General features: G+C 44.8%; 1 pseudogene; it reads left to right on the forward strand.

The window, feature by feature from the left end:
• On the forward strand, positions 1-2,674 carry LOC123057639 (cysteine-rich receptor-like protein kinase 10; annotated as a pseudogene).
• Positions 2,675-11,984: the final 9,310 nt, after the last annotated feature.

The raw sequence follows: 11,984 nt of genomic DNA on the forward strand, positions 1-11,984 counted from the left end.
ATGGCGGGCGTGCTGCTGCTCGTGCTGCTCGTTCTCATGCCAGCGTCGGCCACGGCGATCGGCCACGTCTGCGGCAGCGGCGGCAACTACACGGCCAACAGCACCTACCAGTCCAACCTCGCCGTGCTCAACGCCACCCTCCCCGGCAACGCCTCCTCCTCCCCGCAGCTCTTCCTCACCGCCACCGCCAACGCAAACACAAATAACGGGACCGCCGGCGTGGCGCGCGGGCTCGCGCTCTGCCGCCATGACACCACAAACCTCACCGCGTGCAGGGAGTGCGTCGCCTCCTCGTTCGCGTACGCGCACAAGATGTGCCCCAACCACACGGCCGCCACCGTCTACTACGACTACGACGAGACCAACGCCTTGAAACCAGGGTGCCTCCTCGGCTTCTCCGGCGACCGCAACTTCCTCAACCCGGCGTCCGGCACACCGGTAACGGCACCTTCTTCCAGTATTTCAACACGGTAAACATCGCCGGCAACGCCGGCGTCGTCGCTGCGGCCGTCCGCCAGCTCCTCTCCCACACGGCCCGGGACGCGGCCGCCGCGGCCAGGAGGTTCGCCACAGGGTTCATGGACGGCGGCACCACGACAACACTCTACGCCCTGGCGCAGTGCACGCCGGACCTGTCCGCCGGGGACTGCCTGGCGTGCCTCCAGCGGCTCGTGGGCTCCATCAACGCCACCAACTCCGTGCGCCTCGGTGGCCGGATCTTCCGGCTCCGCTGCAACGTCAGGTTCGAGGCCTTCATGTTCTTCGACGACAAGAACATGCGGCGGATTCCATCTCCGTCATCCACGGCTCAGCCACCGGCGCCTGCGCCGGCTCCGTCAAGCAAGAGTATGTGATGAACAATCCTTGATTATTTACTTGGCATGTGTTTTACTATAACTTGCGATAATTCCTTGATACTGGCAAAAACTTATGCTAATTAATTTTGAAGGACATGGAGTCAAACCTTGGGTAATCGCCTTATCGGTGGCTGCTTCTGTGGCACTAGTTGCAATCTGTTTCATCGTCTACTGTCTTCTGCGGCTTAGAACAAAGAGCACAAAAGGTGGGTAAATTAGTTACTCAAATGATCAATATAAAGAGTCGTAATTGAAGAGATTGATATTGATAGCGGCAGTTCATTATTTTCAGGTAAAGGGGACTTACAAGCAAAACGTACTCATGAGTTCCAAGAAGGAGATGAACAAGTTTGGGAAATGGAAACAGAGCTAGCCGACTTTTCAGTATTTGATTTTAATCAGATATTAGAGGCGACAGATAACTTTTCCGAGGAAAACAAACTTGGCGAAGGTGGATTTGGCCCTGTTTATAAGGTATAAATAATCCTTGTTTTCTATGCAAGACAACATGCATCACCAATATTGTCAGATTATATATAGGAATTAGAAACAATGGATAAGAGGAAGAATGTTAATCCTCGTAAAGCCCCAAATTATAGCACAATACTGATAGATGTTTTTTTCCCTAGGGTTTCTTTCCTGATGGAGTGGAGATAGCAGTTAAGAGACTTGATGCGGATTCAGGACAAGGTTTCATAGAGTTCAAAAATGAAGTTGAGCTCATAGCCAAACTGCAACATAGGAATTTGGTTAGGCTCATGGGATGTTGCTCTCAAGGAGAGGAGAAAATACTAGTCTACGAATACTTGCCAAACAAAAGCTTGGATTTCTTTATCTTCGGTACATATTTGCGTTTTCAGATTCATATGTCAAATTAAAGTTCTCTCATCTTTTGATTGTTTCTTTAGATGTTTGTCCACTGTTGTACCAACATTTAATTTCCGTGCAGATGAAGATAGAAAAGCTCTATTGGACTGGGACAAACGTATTGCAATAATTGTAGGAACGAAGGACTTCTTTACCTACATAAGCACTCTAGGTTGCGTGTTATACATCGTGATCTTAAACCAAGCAACATTCTTTTGGATAGTGAAATGAATGCTAAAATATCAGATTTTGGATTGGCAAAAATATTCAGCTCAAATAACACTGACACAGATACTACAAGAAAAGTGGTTGGTACATAGTAAGTTTCATATGAACTACTCCACTTATAAACTTTTTTTTGCAAGTCACCTGTATAGTAATTTGACATATATTATTACACTATTTTAGTGGCTACATGGCACCTGAGTATGCATCCCACGGCATTTTCTCTATCAAATCGGATGTATTCAGCTTTGGTGTTTTAACTCTTGAGATCGTTAGCGGGAAGAGGAATTCCCATGAATGTGGAGCTTTCATCAACCTCCTAGGACATGTGAGTGCATGTTTACACATCCATTTAACTGAAAAAAGGCTTTGTTTGTTCTGTGATCAACTAATTAAGTATTTGATGAAATTTCAAATAGGCTTGGCAATTATTTGAAGAGGAAAGCTGGTGCGAACTCATTGATGCAGCATTGGTTCCCAACATTTATTCAACAGAAATGATGAGGTGCATTAACATTGCATTGTTGTGTGTATAAGAGAATGCAGTTGATCGACCAACCATGCTGGATGTAATTGCAATGCTAAGCAACAAGACCATGATCTTACAAAAGCCTAAGCACCCAGCATATTTCAGCTTAAGCACTACAGGGAACAAAGAAGCCCCCACTACTACTCAGTCTTGTAGTGTTAATGATGTGACTATATCTACGGTGACACCTAGATAGTTTTCCACTATGTGGACGTTGTGTTAATTTAGATGTTCGGTAGTGTGTAAGTTCTAAATAATAAATGAATCGCACAACTTCTTCTCTATATATTACAAATGTAATGTGTCTTGTACAATGGATGTAGCCAATCAAAATCAAAACCGTAGTTCTGTTAATTTGTGTTTATATCTTTTAATATCCTACCAATGGTTGTAGGCCATCAAACTACCGATAGTTGTATGGTATCGGACGAACTCTCCACCATCCAGATTTCGTCCTCTCTTTCTTAACCATGTAGCTTGGAAAAAACAAGGTAGGCACTCCCAGAGTCTTTATAGTCCTGAAATTAAGTTGATGTACACCTTTTAGAAACCGAACCATCTCCGAGTGTCTTCCGTGGTTTTGAGAAGGAAGTGGTTTGACCGAAGGGGTGCTGGGAAAAATATAGAAATCAAAGAAAGAAAAAATAGGAGAGAACAAAGGAAAAAATAAAATACAAAGGTATCGAAAATCTTTGCCGAGTGTCAAAGGACAGTGCTAGGCATCATCCCCGATGATGTTTGCAAAATTTAATCTGCCTCGGCAGCCTTGCGATGGAGACTATCCAACGATCCCAATTTCCCGCTTACGGACACATTACACGGGGTGGCATGGGTTGAGCCACCCGCTTTCTGCATGCACACACATACGCGTCAACTCACTGCATGCAATCCAAAAAAAAGTAACGTGCACACCGACCATTCGATGGTCACGCATATAGACTCCATGAATACACATGTATTCCTGTTTCTACATGAAAGTGTTAAGTTGTCACCTTAGTTGTTGCTGTCATAGTATCACCATTAGTCATTCACGTGCAACACCCCCGCCAGTTGTCCTCCCTGCCCATTGCAACAATTGGTGAGAAGACCCGACAAGCGCAGCACCAGTTAACATTACGAGCCTCCGATCCTGGTTGCATTGCCGCCGCGGTCGTTGCACATCATGGTCGTCGTTCGAGGTTGCAACATGGTCACTGTTGCGGTCACTGCCCCCATTGGGGCATCACCCAACAACCCTCGCATCACCACTCACACACCCGACAGACAAGCCTCGTGGCACCCCAGCGTGTGGTTGTCTCATGACATGGACCACTTGCAGCAATGGCAATTAGCCCTTTGTAGCGTTGTATGTTGCAGTAGTGGTGCTCGGCGATTGCAGCATCATGCATACCGCTTGCAGCACCAACAATCAATCCTTGTAGCATCTTGTGTCTTAGCTTGCGGCAATGGTGGCCGACCATGTGACGTTGCGTGTCCGTCTTGTAGCAGTGGTGGCCACCCGTTGCAACATCAGGTTTGTCATCTTGCTACCATGGTGGGCATCCCTTGCAAAGTATCGCATCTCGACTTGCAGCAGTTGCGGTCACTCCTTTGCAGTTTCAAGCGTCCCGGCTTGCAACAACGATGATGGGCTTTGCACTAATGATGACAATCTTTGCAGCATCGACTCCATTGCAACATGAACGATGTTGCAGTAACCCATTGCAACATCATCTCCAGCTTGCATGACATTGCAAACATGTGGACTTTTGATCACCCATTGCAACAAGGACCAGGTCACGGTCATTGATTACAATATGGCCACGACTAACTTTACTATGCAATAAATCTTCATTCTTTCATAGCAAAAATACCTAGAAAAAAACAAGGCATGTTTTTGCATGGGAGCAAAAACTTATAATCAAAAAAATAGTTGTAGTACCAAGCAAAGTTACATCAAAGACCACCGTAGCATGTCATCCGTATAATACAAGCGTATAACACACCCCTAGCTGCAGATTGCAAGACAGGTCAGAGTTGCCCACGGAAAAAAAGAAAGAGAAACACAGAGTAGAGCAGCGGTGCATGCACATGCATGAGGCAAAAGAATAGCAGCGGCAGGAGTGGGTCTACGTGCAGCTCCGCGTGGCAAACCGCAGAAGAGGAGATTGCATGCGAGGGTAAGAAAGGACTAGTAGGCAGAGGCGCGGCAGCACGCCGCGCCCGAGCTTGAGCCCATCGTTGATCAAATTATAACTTAATCTATTGTTGATCGAGTCTGTTACCATAGTATATTGTGGTAGCTTTTTGTGTAAATTTCTTTTGAGCAGGTATATGCTTATGGGAAGATTGTATGCTTGCATGAGAAATGTACAATAGATAATTTGGATTGTTTGATTAGATTACATAGCTAGATGCATACATATGTGTATGAACATAGAAATATGAGTGGAGTAGTATTCAAAATTGACTTTGAAAAAGCCTATGACAAGGTCAAATGGTCTTTCCTCCAACAAGCCCTAAGAATGAAAGGTTTCTCCGATAAATGGCGTCAATGGATCCAAAATTTTGTAACTGGAGGTAGTGTGGCCATCAAAGTCAATGATGATGTAGGCCCTTACTTTCAGACAAAAAAAGGACTACGGCAGGGTGAGTCCATGTCTCCAATGTTATTTAACATTGTTGCTGACATGTTGGCTATTCTGATGGAGCGTGCTAAGCAGGACGGCCAGATAGAAGGAGTAGTGCCACATCTTGTGGATGGTGGCCTCTCTATTCTGCAATACGCCGATGACACAATTCTTTTTATGGAACATGACCTAGACAAGGCTCGAAACCTAAAACTCTTGCTCTCAGCGTTTGAGCAAATGTCGGGTCTCAAAATAAACTTCCATAAAAGTGAACTTTTCTGCTTTGGAGAAGCCGTTGAGGCGGCTGCCGATTATGCTGTCCTCTTTGGTTGCGCACATGGCCAATTCCCGATTAAATATTTGGGAATACCGATCCACTATCGGCGTCTCACCATTGCGGAGTGGAAGCATGTAGAGGAGCGTCTAGAGAAACGATTGAGCAATCGGAAAGGCAAGCTGCTCTCAGTTGGAGGACAGTTGGTTTTGATTAACTCCGTTCTCACAAATATGGTTCTCTATATGCTTTCTTTCTTCCAACTCCCAAAAAGGGTCCTGCAAAGATTGGATTATTTTAGATCCAGATTTTTTTGGCAAGGAGATGGAGAAAAGAAAAAAATATCGGTTGGCCAAATGGAGCATGGTTTGTAGGCCAAAAGACCAAGGCGGCCTTGCAATTCATGACCTACAGGTCAAGAATGAGGCCTTGCTCAGTAAATGGTTGTTCAAACTTCCTACTGAGGATGGTATTTGGCAAACAATGTTGCGCAAAAAGTATCTAGGCCAAAAGGCGGTGTCCCATGCATATTGGAAATCTGGTGACTCGCACTTCTGGGCTGGCCTAATGGCGGCAAAGAAACATCTCTTTCGCTTTGGGTCTTTCGCGATAAAAGACGGGTCGGAGATTCGATTCTGGAAAGACATCTGGCTAGGCAATGCCAGTCTCAGAGAACAATATCCAGCCTTATATAACATTTCTCGCGATACGAACAACACTATTGCGCACGTGCTCAGTTCATCCCCGCCGAACATTTCGTTTAGGCGGGATTTGATTGGCCCCAGACTTCTGTCATGGCATAATCTTTTGTCCCGGTTGGATTCGATTAACTTGACACAAGGTCAGGATGTGTTTCACTGGAACCTTACTACATCGGGGTCTTTTACAGTAGACTCTATGTACCATGCGCTCACACATTCTGAGGTACCAATGAGTAATAACAAGAAAATTTGAAAGTCCAAGATTCCACTAAAAGTGAAAATTTTCATGTGGTATCTTCATAAGGGAGTTGTGTTGACCAAAGACAACCTCGCACGACGCAACTGGCCAGGGAGTAAGAAGTGTTGTTTTTGTACTCATGACGAGACAATCAAACACCTCTTTTTCCAATGCAAGTTTGCACGTTCTACATGGTCAATCATCCAAATAGCGTCAAATTTATATCCGCCCACAAGTGTTGCCAATATATTTGGTCACTGGTTGGACGGTATTCCAAATAGGTTTAAAGCGCTTATAAGGGTGGGAGCGTACTGAAGGAAATATGCCCTAGAGGCAATAATAAAGTTATTATTTATTTCCTTATAATCATGATAAATGTTTATTATTCATGCTAGAATTGTATTTACCGGAAACATAATACATGTGTGAATACATAGACAAACAGAGTGTCACTAGTATGCCTCTACTTGACTAGCTCGTTAATCAAAGATGGTTATGTTTCCTAACCATGAACAATGAGTTGTTATTTGATGAACGAGGTCACATCATTAGTAGAATGATCTGATTGACATGACCCATTCCATTAGCTTAGCACCCGATCGTTTAGTGTGTTGCTATTGCTTTCTTCATGACTTATACATGTTCCTATGACTATGAGATTATGCAACTCCCGTTTACCGGAGGAACACTTTGGGTACTACCAAACGTCACAACGTAACTGGGTGATTATAAAGGAGTACTACAGGTGTCTCCAATGGTCGATGTTGGGTTGGCGTATTTCGAGATTAGGATTTGTCACTCCGATTGTTGGAGAGGTATCTCTGGGCCCTCTCGGTAATACACATCACATAAGCCTTGCAAGCATTACAACTAATATGTTAGTTGTGAGATGATGTATTACGGAACGAGTAAAGAGACTTGCCGATAACGAGATTGAACTAGGTATTGGATACCGACGATCGAATCTCGGGCAAGTAACATACCGATGACAAAGGGAACAACGTATGTTGTTATGCGGTCTGACCGATAAAGATCTTCGTAGAATATGTAGGAGCCAATATGGGCATCCAGGTCCCGCTATTGGTTATTGACCGGAGATGTGTCTCGGTCATGTCTACATTGTTCTCGAACCCGTAGGGTCCGCACGCTTAAGGTTACGATGACAGTTATATTATGAGTTTATACATTTTGATGTACCGAAGGTTGTTCGGAGTCCCGGATGTGATCACGGACATGACGAGGAGTCTCAAAATGGTCGAGACGTAAAGATTGATATATTGGAAGCCTATGTTTGGACATCGGAAGTGTTCCGGGTGAAATCGGTATTTTACCGGGTTACCGGGAGGGTTACCGGAACCCCCCGGGAGCCATATGGGCCTTCATGGGCCTTAGTGGAAAGGAGAAAGGGGCAGCCCAAGGTGGCTGCGCCTCTTCCCCCTCCCCTAGTCCTATTAGGACTAGGAGAAGGTGGCCGGCCCCCCTCTCTCCCTTCCCCTCCGAGGAATCCTAGTTGGACTAGGATTGGGGGAAGGAATCCTACTCCCAGAGGGAGTAGGACTCTCCTGCGCCTCCCTCTATGGCCGGCCAGCCTTCCCCCCTCTACTCCTTTATATACGGAGGCAGGGGCACCTCTAAACACACAAGTTGACACAAGTTGATCCACGTGATCGATTCCTTAGCCGTGTGCGGTGCCCCCTGCCACCATATTCCTCGATAATACTGTAGCGGAGTTTAGGCGAAGCCCTGCTGCTGTAGTTCATCAAGATCGTCATCACGCCGTCGTGCTGACGGAACTCATCCCCGACACTTTGCTGGATCGGAGTCCGGGGATCGTCATCGAGCTGAACGTGTGCTCGAACTCGGAGGTGCCGTAGTTTCGGTGCTTGATCGGTTGGATCGAGAAGACGTACGACTACTTCCTCTACGTCGTGTCATCGCTTCCGCAGTCGGTCTGCGTAGGGTACGTAGACAACACTCTTCCCCTCGTTGCTATGCATCACATGATCCGGCGTGTGCGTAGGAAAATTTTTGAAATTACTACGAAACCCAACAGTGGCATCCGAGCCTAGGTTATTGATGTTGATGTTATATGCACGAGTAGAACACAAGTAAGTTGTGGACGATACAAGTCATACTGCCTACCAGCATGTCATACTTTGGTTCGGCGGTATTGTTGGACGAGACGACCCGGACCAACCTTACGCGTACGCTTACGCGAGACCGGTTCCCTCGACGTGCTTTGCACAGAGATGGCTTGCGGGCGACTGCCTCTCCAACTTTAGTTGAACCAAGTATGGCTACGCCCGGTCCTTGCGAAGGTTAAAACGGAGTCTATTTGACAAACTATCGTTGTGGTTTTGATGCGTAGGTGAGATTGGTTCTTACTTAAGCCCGTAGCAGCCACGTAAAACATGCAACAACAAAGTAGAAGACGTCTAACTTGTTTTTGCAGGGCATGTTGTGATGTGATATGGTCAAGGCATGATGCTGAATTTTATTGTATGAGATGATCATGTTTTGTAACCAAGTTATCGGCAACTGGCAGGAGCCATATGGTTGTCGCTTTATTGTATGCAATGCAATCGCGATGTAATGCTTTACTTTATTACTAAACGGTAGTGATAGTCGTGGAAGCATAAGATTGGCGAGACGACAACGATGCTACGATGGAGATCAAGGTGTCGCGCCGGTGACGATGGTGATCATGACGGTGCTTCGGAGATGGAGATCACAAGCACAAGATGATGATGACCATATCATATCACTTATATTGATTGCATGTGATGTTTATCTTTTTATGCATCTTATCTTGCTTTGATTGACGGTAGCATTATAAGATGATCTCTCACTAAATTATCAAGAAGTGTTCTCCCTGAGTATGCACCGTTGCGAAAGTTCTTCGTGCTGAGACACCACGTGATGATCGGGTGTGATAGGCTCTACGTTCAAATACAACGGGTGCAAAACAGTTGCGCACGCAGAATACTCAGGTTAAACTTGACGAGCCTAGCATATGCAGATATGGCCTCGGAACACGGAGACCGAAAGGTCGAGCGTGAATCATATAGTAGATATGATCAACATAATGATGTTCACCGATGAAACTACTCCATCTCACGTGATGATCGGACATGGTTTAGTTGATTTGGATCACGTGATCACTTAGAGGATTAGAGGGATGTCTATCTAAGTGGGAGTTCTTTAGTAATATGATTAATTGAACTTAAAATTTATCATGAACTTAGTCCCTTAAAGTATCTTGCTTGTTTATGTTGATTGTAGATAGATGGCTCGTGATGTTGTTCCGTTGAATTTTAATGCGTTCCTTGAGAAAGCAAAGTTGAAAGATGATGGTAGCAATTACACGGACTGGGTCCGTAACTTGAGGATTATCCTCATTGCTGCACAGAAGAATTACGTCCTGGAAGCACCGCTGGGTGCCAGGCCTGCTGCTGGAGCAACACCAGATGTTATGAACGTCTGGCAGAGCAAAGCTGATGACTACTCGATAGTTCAGTGTGCCATGCTTTACGGCTTAGAATCGGGACTTCAACGACGTTTTGAACGTCATGGAGCATATGAGATGTTCCAGGAGTTGAAGTTAATATTTCAAGCAAATGCCCGAATTGAGAGATATGAAGTCTCCAATAAGTTCTATAGCTGCAAGATGGAGGAGAACAGTTCTGTCAGTGAGCATATACTCAAAATGTCTGGGTATAATAATCACTTGATTCAATTGGGAGTTAATCTTCCGGATGATTGCGTCATTGACAGAATTCTCCAATCACTGCCACCAAGCTACAAGAGCTTCGTGATGAACTATAATATGCAAGGGATGAACAAGACTATTCCCGAGCTCTTCGCAATGCTGAAAGCTGCAGAGGTAGAAATCAAAAAGGAGCATCAAGTGTTGATGGTTAACAAAACCACTAGTTTCAAGAAAAAGGGCAAAGGAAAGAAGAAAGGGAACTTCAAGAAGAACAGCAAGCCAGTTGCTGCTCAAGAGAAGAAACCCAAGTATAGACCTAAGCCTGAAACTGAGTGCTTCTACTGCAAGCAGACTGGTCACTGGAAGCGGAACTGCCCCAAGTATTTGGCGGATAAGAAGGATGGCAAGGTGAACAAAGGTATATGTGATATACATGTTATTGATGTGTACCTTACCAATGCTCGCAGTAGCACCTGGGTATTTGATACTGGTTCTGTTGCTAATATTTGCAACTCGAAACAGGGGCTACGGATTAAGCGAAGATTGGCTAAGGACGAGGTGACGATGCGCGTGGGAAACGGTTCCAAAGTCGATGTGATCGCGGTCGGCACGCTACCTCTACATCTACCTCCGGGATTAATATTAGACCTAAATAATTGTTATTTGGTGCCAGCGTTGAGCATGAACATTATATCTGGATCTTGTTTAATGCGAGACGGTTATTCATTTAAATCAGAGAATAATGGTTGTTCTATTTATATGAGTAATATCTTTTATGGTCATGCACCCTTGAAGAGTGGTCTATTCTTACTGAATCTCGATAGTAGTAATACACATATTCATAATGTTGAAACCAAAAGATGCAGAGTTGATAATGAAAGTGCAACTTATTTGTGGCACTGTCGTTTAGGTCATATCGGTATAAAGCGCATGAAGAAACTCCATACCGATGGACTTTTGGAACCACTTGATTATGAATCACTTGGTACTTGCGAACCGTGCCTCATGGGCAAGATGACTAAAACACCGTTCTCCGGTACTATGGAGAGAGCAACAGATTTGTTGGAAATCATACATACCGATGTATGTGGTCCGATGAATATTGAGGCTCGTGGCGGATATCGTTATTTTCTCACCATCACAGATGATTTGAGCAGATATGGATATATCTACTTAATGAAGCATAAGTCTGAAACATTTGAAAAGTTCAAAGAATTTCAGAGTGAAGTTGAAAATCATCGTAACAAGAAAATAAAGTTTCTACGATCTGATCGTGGAGGAGAATATTTGAGTTACGAGTTTGGTGTACATTTGAAAAACTGTGGAATAGTTTCACAACTCACGCCACCCGGAACACCACAGCGCAATGGTGTGTCCGAACGTCGTAATCGTACTTTACTAGATATGGTGCGATCTATGATGTCTCTTATAGATTTACCGCTATCATTTTGGGGTTATGCTTTAGAGACGGCCGCATTCACGTTAAATAGGGCACCATCAAAATCCGTTGAGACGACGCCTTATGAACTATGGTTTGGCAAGAAACCAAAGTTGTCGTTTCTTAAAGTTTGGGGCTGCGATGCTTATGTGAAAAAGCTTCAACCTGATAAGCTCGAACCCAAATCGGAGAAATGTGTATTCATAGGATACCCAAAGGAAACTGTTGGGTACACCTTCTATCACAGATCCGAAGGCAAAACATTCGTTGCTAAGAATGGATCATTTCTAGAGAAGGAGTTTCTCTCGAAAGAAGTGAGTGGGAGGAAAGTAGAACTTGACGAGGTAACTGTACCTGCTCCCTTACTGGAGAGTAGTTCATCACAGAAAACTGTTTCAGTGACACCTACACCGGTTAGTGAGGAAGCCAATGATAATGATCATGAAACTTCAGATCAAGATACTACTGAACCACGTAGATCAACCAGAGTAAGATCCGCGCCAGAGTGGTACGGAAATTCTGTTCTGGAAGTCATGC

Source organism: Triticum aestivum, chromosome 3A (genome assembly GCF_018294505.1).
Source record: "Triticum aestivum cultivar Chinese Spring chromosome 3A, IWGSC CS RefSeq v2.1, whole genome shotgun sequence".
Taxonomy (NCBI): domain Eukaryota; kingdom Viridiplantae; phylum Streptophyta; class Magnoliopsida; order Poales; family Poaceae; genus Triticum; species Triticum aestivum.